The sequence below is a fragment of the Diceros bicornis genome, chromosome 5 (genome assembly GCF_020826845.1).
Source record: "Diceros bicornis minor isolate mBicDic1 chromosome 5, mDicBic1.mat.cur, whole genome shotgun sequence".
NCBI classification, from domain to species: Eukaryota; Metazoa; Chordata; class Mammalia; order Perissodactyla; family Rhinocerotidae; genus Diceros; species Diceros bicornis.
Window position 1 is genome coordinate 47,984,079 of NC_080744.1, and position 15,264 is coordinate 47,999,342.

The 15,264-nt window shown below is 39.6% G+C and overlaps 1 protein-coding gene across 4 annotated transcripts in view; it reads left to right on the top strand.

Annotated features, from left to right (window-relative positions):
• MAPK6 (mitogen-activated protein kinase 6) overlaps positions 1-15,264 on the top strand; it is a 35,934-nt gene that overhangs the window by 585 nt on the left and 20,085 nt on the right. Inside the window, exon 1 of one of the 4 annotated variants that reach the window (XM_058541589.1) lies at positions 78-219. The exons of the other annotated variants lie outside the window; for them this stretch is intronic. The gene's annotated coding sequence lies outside the window, so the exon portion shown is untranslated. Of the gene's footprint in view, positions 1-77; positions 220-15,264 lie in introns of those variants that run through there. 4 annotated transcript variants of the gene reach the window in all.

A 15,264-nucleotide genomic window follows, 5' to 3' on the forward strand; every position in this document is an offset into this window, starting at 1 on the left:
GGGAGCGGAGGTGGCGCGGAGTCTCGCCTTCCTGGCACGCCGCCTCCCGAACTGCTCCCGCGTCTCCTCCCCCATCCCGCTCGGGTGACTCGGCCTCAGCTGACTCCGGCCGGGCAAAGTCTCCCGCGGACTCGGCACATTGCGTAGCGCGCCGCTTCCCCGGCTCGTCTCCGCGCCCTGGAGTCCTCTGCCCAAGTTTTGAGTCTAGCCGCAAATGAGGTACAGAAGACTCGTCGGAGTGGGAATTCCTCATTTCCTGCCCCCTCTCTGCAGCCTCCTTCGCTGCTTTCGGGACGTGGAGCGGGGGTCTGTGAAAGTACCCACAGGAAAACTTGTTCTGTCAGTTTCCTAAAAAGGGCCTCCTCGCTTCGCCGTGCGTTTCTATCTGACTTGGCGAGGTGCATTGAAAAGTCAAGGTGTTTTGTTGCCTGGCTTAGTAAGACTCGACTGGTTCAGGTGTTATGTGGAGGCTCTGTGAGGCCGGATCTCTTCTATTCCTTTCCTGTTTTATTTTTTCTTTTGCTTGCTCGTTGGAAAAGGTCCAGTGAAGGGAACTGGTGAGTTGGAATTAGAAGCCTACTGCGTTTGCAGCAAAATTCATGTTCTTTCCTTCAATGCAAAAAATGCCCTGAAGTCAGGCTCAGTATTAACTTTTTTACGGATACAAGATGGTTTGTCAAGGAAAAAAATTAACAGGGAATACAATGGAGCGCAAACAGCTTCAGAGTAATTTTATGATGGCTTGGTTCTTCTAGTCTTGTTATTTTTTAAAGTTCTGATTGGACGTACCCTCTCTTTTCAGCGTTGGGAAACTGAGATGGAAGGAGTAATCTGACTAGAAGAATGTAGGGTCCAAATAGGATCTAGCCCTGAAAGGGAAGTGCCTCTAGAGTTTCTTCTTAGAAATGTCAGATTTTAAGATCTGGGAAAAAAATTGAATTGGGTGGAAGAAACTTGACATGTCTTTAATGAGTAGTTGTTCAAACATGATTATGAATAGCTTGCTGTGTGCTGAAAAGTGTAAAGTCCTTTCACGTATATATGTTACATCGCTTAATAAGAATTGCTTTGTGAAACGTGTAAAACTGCTTATGGATCCTAAATTCAGTAATTGCAGTCATCTAGGAAATATGCCAGATTTGAGCAGGACATGTTTTATCACCTAAATATTACTATTCAGAAAAAACCTCTGGGAAATGGAGAATTGTTTATCAAAACTTCATATATGAACATATTTTGGAGATCAGTTCTTTGCAGAAGAGGATTAAAAGAAGTGTCTGGCTACTTTCTGTGATTAAGAAAGAACCTAGAGAACATTGATTTGAAGATCAGTTAATTTTGCAATAGAAAAAGCACGTGTTCTCATGACAGGTATTAGCATTGAAAGTATTGCATTGTTTTGCATAAGTTCATTTAAACATCGTGAGAATTCATAACTGACAAAATAGTCAGGTTTGCTGACTCAGGGTAGGTTGCTGAAGAGAGGATGGGGTCGGGTAGGAGGAAGCTTAGAAGTGCTGCAAGTTTTGAGTTGGATGATGACTCATCCTGCCCACGGACTGCTACGTGGCCCTTTTTTTTATACACTGTATTTTTTTAAATGATAGGCTAAAATGTTTCTGTCCACATTATAATTCTGTCTCAAGAGGAACCACAGTCTCTCTAAAAGAGCAATGGCTTCTTAAAGTGCATTTTAAAAGGATATCATATATCCTACAGGTGGAATTTTTGTAACATTTGTTGAGCGGAAAGATAAAATTAGTTACCGGTTAGTTGCTGCAATTAAATGTTTGATACTAATAGTTCTTTGGTTATTATTGAGAGAGACTTGTTACAGATTATTTATGAAGGACAAATAGCATTTTTATGATGCAGGTAGAAATTAATCTTATGTTTTCATTGGTCATGTAAAAGTGATCCTTATAATATCTAGAAATTAGTTTAAATAATTGTTGTAAAGGGGCAGAAATATTTGATCAGATATAGCTGTGAACATGAGCATTTCACTCTGATGGAATTATACATAGTGCTTTTTCCTGATCTTTATGAATTTTCTGTTTTAATAAAGATAACTGGAAATGGGTGTTGTTATAGGCACGGTTTTTCAGCAGTCTTTTTTTAAGATAAGCTGAATGTACAGTTCCAAATTTAGGACTTACATTGAAATTTGGTAATAAGATAACTGACTTAAAAAAGCCACCGTTTAACAGGTTGGTTTAAGATAAGACTGAGAAAAAAAATATTGAGAATAGCAGTTTGTTTTAAAAGTGAGAAGAAAAGAAAAACCTCCCCATTCCCTAATTTTTCTTTGTATGCTCTTTATCTTCCCAAAGTGATTCCTTTGAAGAATTTTGTGGGCAGTAAAGTGTATTGTTACTGTGAAGTAAATCTTTGGAGAGATTTTGGAAGAGCACTGCATAATTTATATAGAAGAACTTTAATAAAGTTTAATTCAAACTTTAAAATATATTTACTACTAAAGAAAATATAAAAATACAAATATAAAAACTATTGTAGATTTTCAAAGCATCCTGTCACTTAGAAGTTGAATGTGTATTTTCAGTGTTTTTTTTTTCTTTAAGAATATAAATTATTCGCTGTAATTAGCTGTCATTCGTAATTTGGAATTTATAAACCAGCTGGGTGTCTTAGTCTGTTTCCTTTCTGTGAGGTATTGCCTTATGAAACGGTGAGCCTCACCACCGCTATCCAGTTCTTTGTTCGCATTGCCCACTAGAACCAGGTGTTACTCTAGGGCCCCTGTTAAAATAGAAAGATGCCTCAAAAGTACGTTGTGTGTGACGTTGTTGGCTGCCCCCATCGGCTCCTTCAGCCAGTTTTGTGGGCTGTTACACTACACTACACTACAGCCTGCTAGTGGCATCGGGATTTTGGTCAATTTTATTGCTCAGAGCCCCGACTGAGACTTTACAGAAGCAACAATAATGTTATTGTAGTTAATGGCTTTTTTCAGGGAGTTGCTTTTCACGTGGAGCTGATGCTTTTAAGGTAACAGTGGTGTGGGCTGCGGCCAGCATTGGTTTCCTCCATGAACTGCATATTTGGAAAATATAGTGTGCCCCTCTGATAGTTTTTAAAAGGTTTGTCTTTCGTACGTGTCAGTCTTTTAAATCCATTTCCGAAAAGTTGTACAGAGAGTGAATGCTTTTATAGCAGATCACATTTTCCCATTAATTTTCATTTAAATTGGATATGTCTTTTCATGGAAAAAAAAATGGTACTGCAAAAATTGTTAGAATCCTGGCATTTACTTCAGGGAAGAGTCTGTCTCTGCAGAGCGTGTGAAATCTCTGTGCATTTAATTCTGTACAACCATAAACTATAAAATGTTAGTGTTTACAGAGGGGTCATGGAAATTATCTTGCCCCGGGTACATCATTTGACTAAGCTAAGGAAACCGAGGCCCAGAGAGATCTGAGACCATGGTACTCAAAGTGTCATTTCTGGACCAGCAGTATTAGCATCACTGGGGAATTGGTTAGAAGTGCAGAATCTCCACCCCATCTCAAGACCTACTGAATTAGAATCTACATTTTAACAAGATGCTCAGGTGATTCAAATGCACATTTATTTCTAGAAGCATTGCTAAGTGATATATACATAGTTGCTCATCTGGTTAGTGACTGATTTGGAAAATGCACATCTTCCTAGTTGCTCTTTCCATTGGCCCTCCTGAAAAAAATCAGAAGGAAAATTGAGGATCTAATCACTGCCAGTAGAACTTTCTGTGATGATGGAAGTGTTCTATTTTCTGCTGTCCAATAGGTAGCCACTAGCTACATGTGACTGTTGAGCACTGGACAGGTGGCTAGTGTACCTGAGGAACTGAATTTTTAATTTTATTTAATTTTAATTAATTTATATTTAAATAGCTGCATGTAGCTAGTGGCTACCATGTTGGACAGCACACATCTAGATGATCTTTGCCCACACTAAATTTAAAATAATCTAAGCTGTAATTTAATAACTAATTAGGCTCAGTTTAATAATTTCTCTCTTCATTTACAAATTGGTAGTTTTCTAGCTACCTACTTTTCTAATATGCCCAGATATTATTTTAGTAGTTATTATAAAGCAGCCAATTTTCTCATTGATACTCCTGTGTTCAATAAAGTAGGCAATCTAAGTTGCAAGAATGTACATTTTCCCGTTTGTCTCATTAAAGATATTTTCACTTGGATTAAAAAAAATTAAAAACAGCATTAAATAAGTGTTCCTTAATTATCTTGTGGATAGCATTGAGGGGATAGTTTTTGTCTCTGGCCTAGTACCTTCAGGCTTGTTGGCACTTGTTGATAGTTGCAGGATTGATCTGCCATTTGTTATGTTATTTCCAGGTGCAGAAACATTGAGTGGTTTTTAACTTCTCACTTTATGCAGTGGGAAAATTCTAATCCTAGAGTAAGTCAGACTGGCCTGTGTCCAAATCTTGATATTTATTCTATGTGTGATTTCAGTGAAGTTGCTTTACCTCTCGAAACATCAGTGCTCTTGTTTGTAAAATGAGACTTAAAAGGTAATGCTTCTGAGTAACAGAAATAATTTGTCACTTAGAAAATGCCTGACACTTCATAGATACTCAGTAAATATGAAAATCCTTCCCTCCCCCTCCTGTTTAGCTTTTATAGCCTTCTGTAATTTAGTCTGAGGCTTAAGATTCCCACCAGGCTTAAGACATACTCTGATTTTAAGTCTTGTTGGTTCCCACCAGTTATAACTTCATGCCTTGCTTCATTCATGTTATATCCCTTGTAGATTCCTCCACTTGTGCTCTGGATTCCTTCTCTTGACTTCGTAAAGGACTCATCTCTTGCCTGCATCATGAATTTTTCCCTTTCTATTGGGTCATCTCTATTAGTATACAAATGTGCTCTAGAGCTATACTCTCTAATATGGTAGCCACTAGTCACATGTTGCTATTTAAATAAAAATTAATTTTTTAAAAATTCAGTTCCTTGGGCTGGCCCCGTGGCATAGCGGTTAAGTGCACGTGCTCCGCTGCTGGCGACCCGGGTTCAGATCCCAGGCACGCGCTGACGCACTGCTTGTCAGGTCGTCCTGTGGCGGCGTCCCATATAAAGTGGAGGAAGATGGGCACGGATGTTAGCCCAGGGCCAGTCTTCCTCAGCAAAAAGAGGAGGATTGGCAGATGTTAGCTCAGGGCTGATCCTCCTCACAAAAAAAAAAAAAAAAATTCAGTTCCTCACTCATGCTAGCCACATTTCAGTTGTTCAGTAGCCATATGTGGCTGTTGGTTACCATATTGGACAGTGCAGATATAGAAATCTCTTATAAACCCTCTCCTGATTCCACATTCTTCTCCTCTAGCCACTGCCTCATTTTTCTGAGCCTCTTTCAAGTAGATTTTCAAGCGTTGTCTTTGTATGCTCTCCCCACTTTCCTTTGCTCTTCAGCCTACTCCAGACTGGCTTCTGTTAGCATCTCACTCACATTGCTCCAGTCAAGGTTACCCGTGACTTCCACTTACCAAATCCACCTTACAGGATCTTATAGTAGCATTCATTATAGTTGACCACTGTTTTCTGCCTGTTCATCTACTTCTCTTAGCTTATGAGACACACATTCTTGTTTTTCCCCTACCTCACACCTCGTCGTACTTTTTCACAGGCTTCTCTCCTCTACCTGCCGCTAGGTGTTGACGTAACCCGAGTTTAATCTTGGGCTTTTTTCACCCCTCTCTTTCTAAATTCTTTCCCCAGGTGGTCTCATTCAACTTACTGTTGTAAATACTATCTACATGTGGATGATTCTCAAATTTATATTTCTGGTTTAGACTTCTCGCCCAGGCTCCAGACACGTTCTTCAGCTGCCTGCTTGTTATTACCACTCAGTTATCTAAATAGACATTGTCTAAATAGACTTAACGTGTCCAAAAAAACTCTTTCTCGCATGTTGTTCTTCTTGCATCTGTCCCTTATCCCCCACATCTAATCCATCACCGAGTTCTCCTGGTCTCCTATTTTACATGTTCATTTCTGCCAGACCAGTCTCAGCCACCATCATCTCAGCTGGCCTACTGAAATAGCTTTTAACTTGTCTCTGCTTTTATTCGACCATCTTCTTCCATCCATTCTCTTTCCAGTAGCCAGAATCATCTTTTTAAGATGTAAATGAAACCATGCCAATTGTCTGCTTAAAATCCTTCAATAGCTTTCCTTTGCTCTTAGTTATGAAATTCAAAATCCTGCCTTCTGAGTCCTTTCTACCTCTCCAACCTTATCTCTACATCAGTCTCCACTCCCTTTGCTCAGGATACTGTGGCTACACTGGCATCTTTTCTTTTCCTCCAAGATACCAGTTCTGTCCTGCTTTAGACTGCATTTGCTGTGTCCTCTGTTTGGAATGCTCCTCTCCCATCTCTGAGCAATGCTGGTACCTTCTTATCAAACAGGTTCAGCTCCTTAGATGGCCAATTTCCACCCAATCATAGCACTTGGCCAAATCTGAAGTTCTGTTATTAGTTTACTTGTTTGTTAGTCTTTCCTCCCTAGAATGTAAACTCTCTGGAAGCAGAAGAACCTTAACTGTCTTATTCTCCACTGTATCAACGAACAGTGCCTAGTACATGCCACGTGCCCAGTAAATTTTTGTGGACTGTGTAACATGTTTGTTTGATTCCTTTGGACTTCTAAAGGGAAAAAGTATGTTAAAGATTGCGTTGTCATCAATGTAACATGTGATTCTGGCCTGGGTCCTTTAGCTCTCAAGTATACTGTTGGTACAATTGCAGAAAGTTATATGGGATCTGAGTATTAGATAGTAGTACTGTACTAGTGTTAATTTCCTGATTCTGATTATTATATTTTGGTTATGCAGAAGAATGTCCTGTCTGTAGGAAATACGCTCTACTCTCGAAGGCTTGAGGGGATGTGTACTGTACTTGTCAATAAAAAATTACATTATTATTTGAGAGAAGATCGTGGGCTTTGGTTTATAAACCTGAAGTTCAGTTCCTGGCTCTCTCACTGATGTGTGATCTTGAATGCATTATTTAAATTCTCCGAAGATCTTAAGACCCATTTTGCAATGTTGTTAGGAGGATTTAGTGTAAGAGTATATGCCCAGAACAATGTTTCACACATAATACGTTCTTAATCAAGCTTGCTGTTGTTCCTTATAGTCTCTTAAAATTCAAATATTAAAAAAATTCTCTTCTCATGTTCAGTGCTATGAATTTCTTTATAATATAAACAAATACTTTTTTTCATTAGTTGCTTTTATAATAGTTGATAATATGGGATAAATATGTACCAAGTATGTTATTTATATTCTCAAATTAGAACTTTTGGGCCATATTCCATAATATAATTTTTTAATATCTTAAAATTGTATACTTTTAAAGCAGAAAGTGGAGCTTTCAATTAAAGTGTGTATATTTATCTTGGTTAACATGGTTAATTTCCATTTCCTTTGGAATTGTCAGTGAATCTGTGTTACTTAAATGTTAATGTATTAGTTTGTATTATTATGATGTAAAAGTACACAAAAACTGCTTGGCAAAATAAGACATTACTTACAATTGGTGATTTATTTAGTTTCCTTCCCTTTTCTCCCCATTGATGGGCATTTTATTAAGTAAACATAATGACCAAAAAGGGAGGAGGTGTTTAAAGATTGCCTGTGAGCCTTTCATTAGTTATCACAGTCTATTTTAAATGATATAAACGACTTCACCACTACTCTGAACCTTACGATTGCATGAGTCAGTTTACCCCCTTCCAGCACACTGTGCTCTTATTGTCTTATATTTTACTTATACATGTGCTGTAAACCCCGCCGTACATTGTTATTATTTTTGCTTTAAACAATCAGTAGTCTCTTAAAGACATTTAAACATGTGGGTAGTTTTTTTTAAAGAAAAGACTTTTTCTATTTTCCAGTTATTTACTCTTTCTGGGGATTTTGTTCCTTTCTGCAGATCTGGGGTTCCATTTGGTGCCATTTCCTTCAGCCTGAAGAACTTTTAGCATTGCTTATAGTGAAAGTCTACTGGAGACAAAGTCTTTCTGCTTTTGTCTCTTTGAAAATATCTTTATTTCATCTTCATTTTTGAGATATATTTCCCTAGATATAGAATTCTAAATTGATAGCTTCTTTTTTCTTTTGGCACTTGAAAGATGATGTTCTATTGTCTTCTGGCTGTCCTTGTTTCTAGTAGTAAATCAGCTGTCATTCCTATTGTTCTTCTCTGCTATATGCTTTTTCTCTTTTCCCTGGTTGCTTTTGAATTGCTCTTTTTTTTTTCTTCCCCATTTTCAATAGTTTGACTGTGATGTGCCTAGGTATGGCTTTCTTTGTATTTATCCTGCTTGCAGATCATTGAGCTTTTGAGTCTGTAAGTTGGTGTCTTTTATCAGTTTTGGAAAGTTTTTGTCCATTATCTCTTCTTATACTGCTACTCCATCAGCTTTCAGAACCTTGTGGCTCTCTGCTTTTCAGCCTAGCTACCAGCTTTTTGGACTGCTTGGGCATTTTCTTTGCTTTCCAGTATCACCTCAAGTTTTCTGTACCTCATGTTTTTGCCCTGTTTCTTTGCCTTAGGAAGAATATCTGCGTTACACTGGAATGCCTTGAAGGGATTTATGTCATGCTTCCTATCTTGTCCCCCACCTTCAGAGGGCAGCTGTCTTGGGCACAGTGGGTAACTACTGTCACTCATATGCTTTATGATTTTCTCTCTCAACTTTCCTGTCTTGTCCTCAGACTTTTGCACTCAGTGAATACCCATGGGAAAGAGTTGGCAGGTGGGGCTTGTAACTGGGCCTCCTCCAAATTCTACTCTGTTATCTGAATCCGCATGCAGCCATTAAAAGTTGGTTATAAATTTGGCTGGTTTCTTCTTAATCCTGTCAGTGGAAAATTCCTTGTTCTTCTGCTACTTTGCCAGGAATGAGGATAGCCATGGTTTCTCTCTTATGAAGGGCTTTACATTTTCTGGAATTTAATTTATTTAGATTTCTTTGCATCCTTAGCTTTCTGTGTTTTTTTTTTTTTTTTTTTTTGCTTCAGAAGATTCACCCTAAGCTAAACATCTGTGCCCATCTTCCTCTATTTTATACATGGGATGCCGCCACAGCATGACTTGATGAGCAGTGTGTAAGTCTGCGCCCGGGATCCAAACCTGCAAACCCTGGGCTGCTGAAGCAGAGCACGTGAACTTAACCACTAAGCCACCAGGCCAGCCCCTGATGGTTTTTTTTAAAACTATGATTTTATAGCTTATCCTGCTTGTCATGGTTCATAGGGTGAGAGTAATGATGTCTTGCAGCTTTCTGCATTCTAATCAGCAGTGGAAATCCTGAGCCTTTCATTAAAATTATAAAATTTTAGAGCTAGAAGAGACCATAAAAATCATGTAGTTTAGCTACATGTTTTTCCTGATGAGGAACTGAGACTAGAAATGTGGAATGCTTTGATTGCACACGTAAGTTAGTCACAGATCCATGACTAGACGTCAGATCTTTTTAACTCATGTTCTTTCTTAATATGGGCTTAGTGAAATCAGACAGGAATTTTTCAATAGTGCCAAACTCCAGTGTGAATCTGATAGGAAACTTACACTATTTTTTATCTTGCAAGCTTTGTTCAGGTCTGGAGAAAATGAAAAACAAAAGAGAAAGGATATTCTAGAAAAGTTACATGCCATTCTGAATAACTTTTTAAAAATTGGACTCTCCAACCAAGCACTTAGTTCTTTCCATTTGGTGAGAGTACAGAAATGTTTTGTATAGCCTTGCATAATGTGGCCTTCTTCACCCTCACCAGGGTTAGCCCAAAATGACAGCAGTTATATTTGATGTGCAGTCTGGAAAGCTGTGGTGCTAGATGCTGTATACCCTGCTATGATGGGCTGAAGAGTAGTAAAATCAGAGTGATGTCAAGGTCTTGCATATCTTCATGATACCTACTTGGTATTACATGAACTGGTAGGCCTTTTTACGGAATCCTGCTTGTCTGGTTTGTAGGACACCATCTCAGTGGCACAGTCGCTCCCCACTACCTCAACAAAACAAAGGAGGAGCTATAACAAAGCTGAAGTGTTTTTGTTTCTTCAGTCTGAGTGGGTTGAAGTCACCTGCTTTCTTCATGTGTTGGCAGACCTGCGTGTTCACCATAGGGTGAGGTTCCTGGGGGAATGCCTGGAAAGGAAAGTACCATATCTAGGAGTTGTCACTAATATTCCCCAGGGTAGGTCAGATTGTGATCAGATTCTTTTTTTTATTTTTTTGTGAGGAAGATTAGCCCTGAGCTAACATCCATGCCAATCCTCCTCTTTTTGCTGAGGAAGACTGGCCCTGAGCTAACATCCTGCTGATCTTCCTCCACTTATGTGGGACGCCGCCACAGCATGGCCTGAGAAGCAGTGCATCGGTGCGTGCCCAGGATCCGAACCCTGGGCCACCAGCAACGGAGCGCATGCACTTAACCACTACACCACAGGGCTGGCCCAGAATGTGATCAGATTCTAAAAATTGAGGGTAGAACTTGTCCTCTCCAACACTTCCTATTATCAAGTAGTATGTGCTATTTACATTAATTCATTCAGTACAGTTTTTAAGGTGCCTACTAAGTACTAGGTACTATGCTCAGAAAATGTCAGTAAAGCTACTTATTCTCAAATCTTTTATTTTAAAATAGAGCTACAACAAAGGGGAGGTGAATGGTGCCCTGGAAAATGTAGAGTAGAGGATCTGAAGAATAGACATCAGATTAGATTAGATTGGGGGAGCATGGCAAAAGACAAGGGAAGGAGAAGGCTATCAGAAAAGAGAGGCATGTTAGTGGGACAGGGAGGAATCTACTATAATGCTCTAGGAGTTTGCGCTCCAGGAGGTCAGGTTTTTATGTTTTTGTTTTTTTTTAACTGTTTTGACCCCTGCTATACCTTAATGCCTAAAATAATGCCTGGCATGTGGTAAGCACTCAGTAAGGTTTTGTCGAATAAAAATGTAATGGATGAATAGAAGAATTGAAGCTGTTTTAGTCAAAGCTGTGTAACACATTGGTTCTCTCTGCTTCGGGGACCATGTGGGGATTGCATTTCCCCAGTCTCTTGAAGTAGGTGTGACTATGTGACCTGCTTTGGTCAATAAAATGTGAGTAGATGTAAAGTATATCATTAGTGGATGGAAACTTTAGGCACCAGTGAGATATTCCCACATCCTCTTTCCCTCTGGCACATTGAGTGGCGATACTAGCTACTTTGACAGCTTGGATGACAGCTGTATTGGACTTTTTGTTGCATGAGCAAGACTTAAAACAAATTTGGTCACTGAGATTGGGTGTTATTTGTTACTGTAACATTATCTAACCTATCCTGACTGCTACAGAAATTTATATCAATTTTCATCTGGTTGGAATCCTCGGATGTCCGAAGATACTTGAAGAAGGAGGCTGCCCACATGTCTCCTGCTTATATATTTGCTCCAGTGTTTCCTTAATATTGGTTGGGAGAGGAGTCTTAGAAATGAGGGCTCAGGCAGGAGGAAGATAGGAGAGGGGATGAAGGGTTATTATAATTATTTAAAAATTTCCAACCATAAATTTGTAGAAGGCATTGTGTTTGTTTAATGTTCAATAAACAGCAATTTCGAACACATTTCCCCCATTCTGGGCATACCACCATAATAAGTGCTTGGGAACAAAAACCAGTGAAGTAAAAGACTGTGCTGGGCTTTCAAAAATCACAGACTTTTGGAATTGGAAGGGCTTTAGACTTTCTTTGACTAGTTTATCTGATCTGTGAAGTTCCAATATTCCAATATGGATACCCTAGAGTAAATAGCAACTAGAGATGAGCATCAAAATAAACATAATGGCATTTATTTTATAATGGCTTTTTAAATGGTGAAAGGCAAGTGAAAATCCCTAATGTTAAAATGTATTTAGGCCAAAGATCAGACAATTTAAGAACAGAAGTTGGGAGTAGAAGAGGAGTTTTTAAAAAATCGAATACTTGTTAAAAGCTATGTGATCATCTGCCTTTGACTTTGAAAGTTTGTTTCTGTAGCTAACAGTAGTTACTGACAAGCAAAGCCTGTTAAGCTTTTGGTGTTTTCGTTTTAATGTCCTCCCTCCCACCCCAGGTTCCTAAAATCATTCGCTGAGACTAGTTTGCACCATGGGTCTCCTTGAGGTCCTCCCCAGGGATCCTGAGAGTGGTCCCTGATAACTCTTAAAGCTACCCTACATTAGGAGCAAGGGCTTCATCAAGAATGCCTGTGAGCAAGCAATTAAGCTGTAGCCTTTGGCCTTCTCTGCCCTAGAAGCTTAGTAGCTTTGATGAGAGCTTGAGACCTGATCTTAGGGAAGGGTGAATTTGCTATAACAACACCTCTCTGTGCCAGGGTTAGGAGACAGTCCTAGGTGAATATAAGTAGAGCTTAACCTTTCCCTTCTCTCCAAAAGCAGCTGGGTTTTGGCTGAGGAGATGTGAGGCTGGCTGGATTCCAGGTAACTCAAATTACTCACTTGACCCTGGAGAAGAGCAAAATAGGCAAGAGCCGTTGGGAAGGTGGGAGGGGGAGAGCTGTCAGTGAGTGGGATCAGGCCAGATGACCCATGTCAGCATTTAACCCGAGAAGCAGCAGAGTGGAAGATGGAAGAGAAAACCAGAAAAGTAACCTTTATGTTTAAGGCCCTCACCTCAAACTTGCTTTGCACATCCAGACTCCCTTTCTGACACAGGCCCAAGTTGTTCCTGGATAAGAAGGGAAAGAAAATCCAGTTTCTGTAGGATGGGGAGATGGGGCAGAGTGAAGTTATTCTACTTTCTTTCTTTCACATTTTATAACTTTACTTTGTATACTTAGTCTTGACTCAGAGTACTAGTATCTCTCTTGGCACTGGGGTAGCCTAAGTGGCAGAATGCAGGAGGTAATTTAGGGAAGAAGAAGTACTTGACGAGACAGTTGTGGCTGATGCAGTTTCAGAGAACTGCCTTATAAACGCAGGAAGCTCCTACCCAGCCTGGGCTACATAGAGAGCTTTTACTTCTGTATTATGGTGGATCACTGAGAGAAGACCAGAGGTAGAGCATAAAACCAACTTCATTCTTACAAGTAGTTCTCTGCACTTCATTTTATTCACCAAATTATAGTTAAAAATAAAACAACATTGACCCAGCTAATTAAACCTTAATTAATGATCCGTCTCCAAGCAACACAGTATTAGCACCGAGGTCAGTAGGAATGGGTAATGTTTGGAGGCAGAAAAATTGGAAAGATGCTGGGAAAGCTCATTTTAAGTTACTCTCCCATCTTAGTTTTCCTTTTTCTCTCTTGAAGTGTATGGAAAGTGCAAAAGGAATATGGATCTTTCCTGAGTCTAAACCTTGAACTTTGCTTTTATGAAGTTCAACATGAAAGATGGTAGAGAAAAGGATATAAATGAGGTATTTCAAGAGGTCGTTGATATGGATGTAGGATGCTCTGACCAGTAGTCTGCTGGTCCAGTTGAGTTGTACCTGCATGCTTTAGTCAGGCAAAGGAGTTCCATGATTGATGTGAAAGATGGAGGTGGCCGGAGAGATCAGGATTTGGACTGTAACTGCCATAAGGGTCAAAGTGGTAAGGAGGAAGCTGTTTTCATGGTCACTAATAGTGAGCATGGGAGGCCTCTGCCTTTTTATGGCTTACAGAAGCACACATCCTGACCTCCCTAATTAGGGCAGATCACCCAGTGTGTAGGCTCTCATTGCGTCTTCTGCCGTTCCTTGGTACCACTTGTCCCCTTTGCATCCCCCTTTTTCTTTCTCATTGTTAGTTTATTATTGTTTGTCTCCAACCATACTCTGAACTCCATGAGTGCAGGGCTCAAGTGTGTTTTTACTCACCATTTTATCCCCAGTGCCTAGTACATTGACAGGTACATAATATATAATTAGCAAATACTTGCTGAATGGAGCATGACTGAATTGGAAACATTTACTGGATCCACTTTATCATGCAGAGGTATAACATTACCTCCAACTTCCTGAGTAAGGTGGGCTTACTTTCCAAGCTTCAGGATAAAAACATGCTCCAGTAGCTTTTGGTCTAATGGATATTGAAGGACTGAAGAATACTACTCACAGAGCAAGGAGGCAGATCACTGGGCAAGTACTGCTATTGTAAATAATGGATTCTTTTTTCTCCAAGTTTTTTATTGGTGCAATCCTCACTGTCTAGTGGAATTAGTTTTGTTGATAAATATTACCTTCTCTCTTTAGAATGGCCTTGCGTTTCTGGACAGTCAATTCCAGACTATATAGTCATAACTGAATCTACAGTGAGGACTCTGCAGTTCTCAACCTAGGTACAAGTTCCTACCTTCCTCAAGATGAATTTTTACCCGCTCTCTACCCCTATAAGTGCTGCCAGTCACTGAGGTTTCTGAAAAGGCGTTCTCATCCTTGTAGTTGTTTCTGGTCTGTGATGCTTCTTGGTCTCGCTAAAATTTAAGGGGAGCAGATGTGGGTGGAGGTCTTGAGTAGAGATTTCTCATTCTCATGGCTCTCTAATAATCTGGCTGCAATTCCTACTACAGTGCTATTCTGTCGGGTAATAGTGGTGTCATTTTTGGCAAAGCATTATGTGTGCTTGACTATGATCACTCTATTAGTGAACTAGAAGCTTAAGAGAGTACTTAGAGATTTTGCTGTTCTCATGTTAAGTCTATAGAGCTGACTTCAAAATGTACATTTATCAAAAACTTGAAATTTGACTGAGCTTTAAGGAATTGTCTACGTTGGGGCAAGAAGGTAGGTGTGAACAAACATTCTATTTCAGGTAGAGACTAGAAATGTAAAATTTCAGAAATACTGGAGCCTTTGAAAAATATTGTTTTTCTAGGATATTTGGTAGGGAACCAGAAGTATCAAGATATATATAAATAGAAAAAAGTGGGTGGGAGGAAGACATAGTATTAATTAGAGCCCTTTAAAAATCTGAAATTTTTTTTTTTTTTTGTGAGGAAGATCAGCCTTGAGCTAACATCCATGCTAATCCTCTTCTTTTTGCTGAGGAAGACCGGTTCTGAGCTAACATCTATTGCCAATCCTCCTCCTTTTATTTTTTCTCCCCAAAGCCCCAGTAGATAGTTGTATGTCATAGTTGCACATCCTTCTAGTTGCTGTATGTGGGACGCGGCCTCAGCATGGCCAGAGAAGCAGTGCGTCGGTGTGCGCCTGGGATCCAAACCCGGGCTGCCAGTAGCAGAGCGCGCGCACTTAACCGCTAAGCC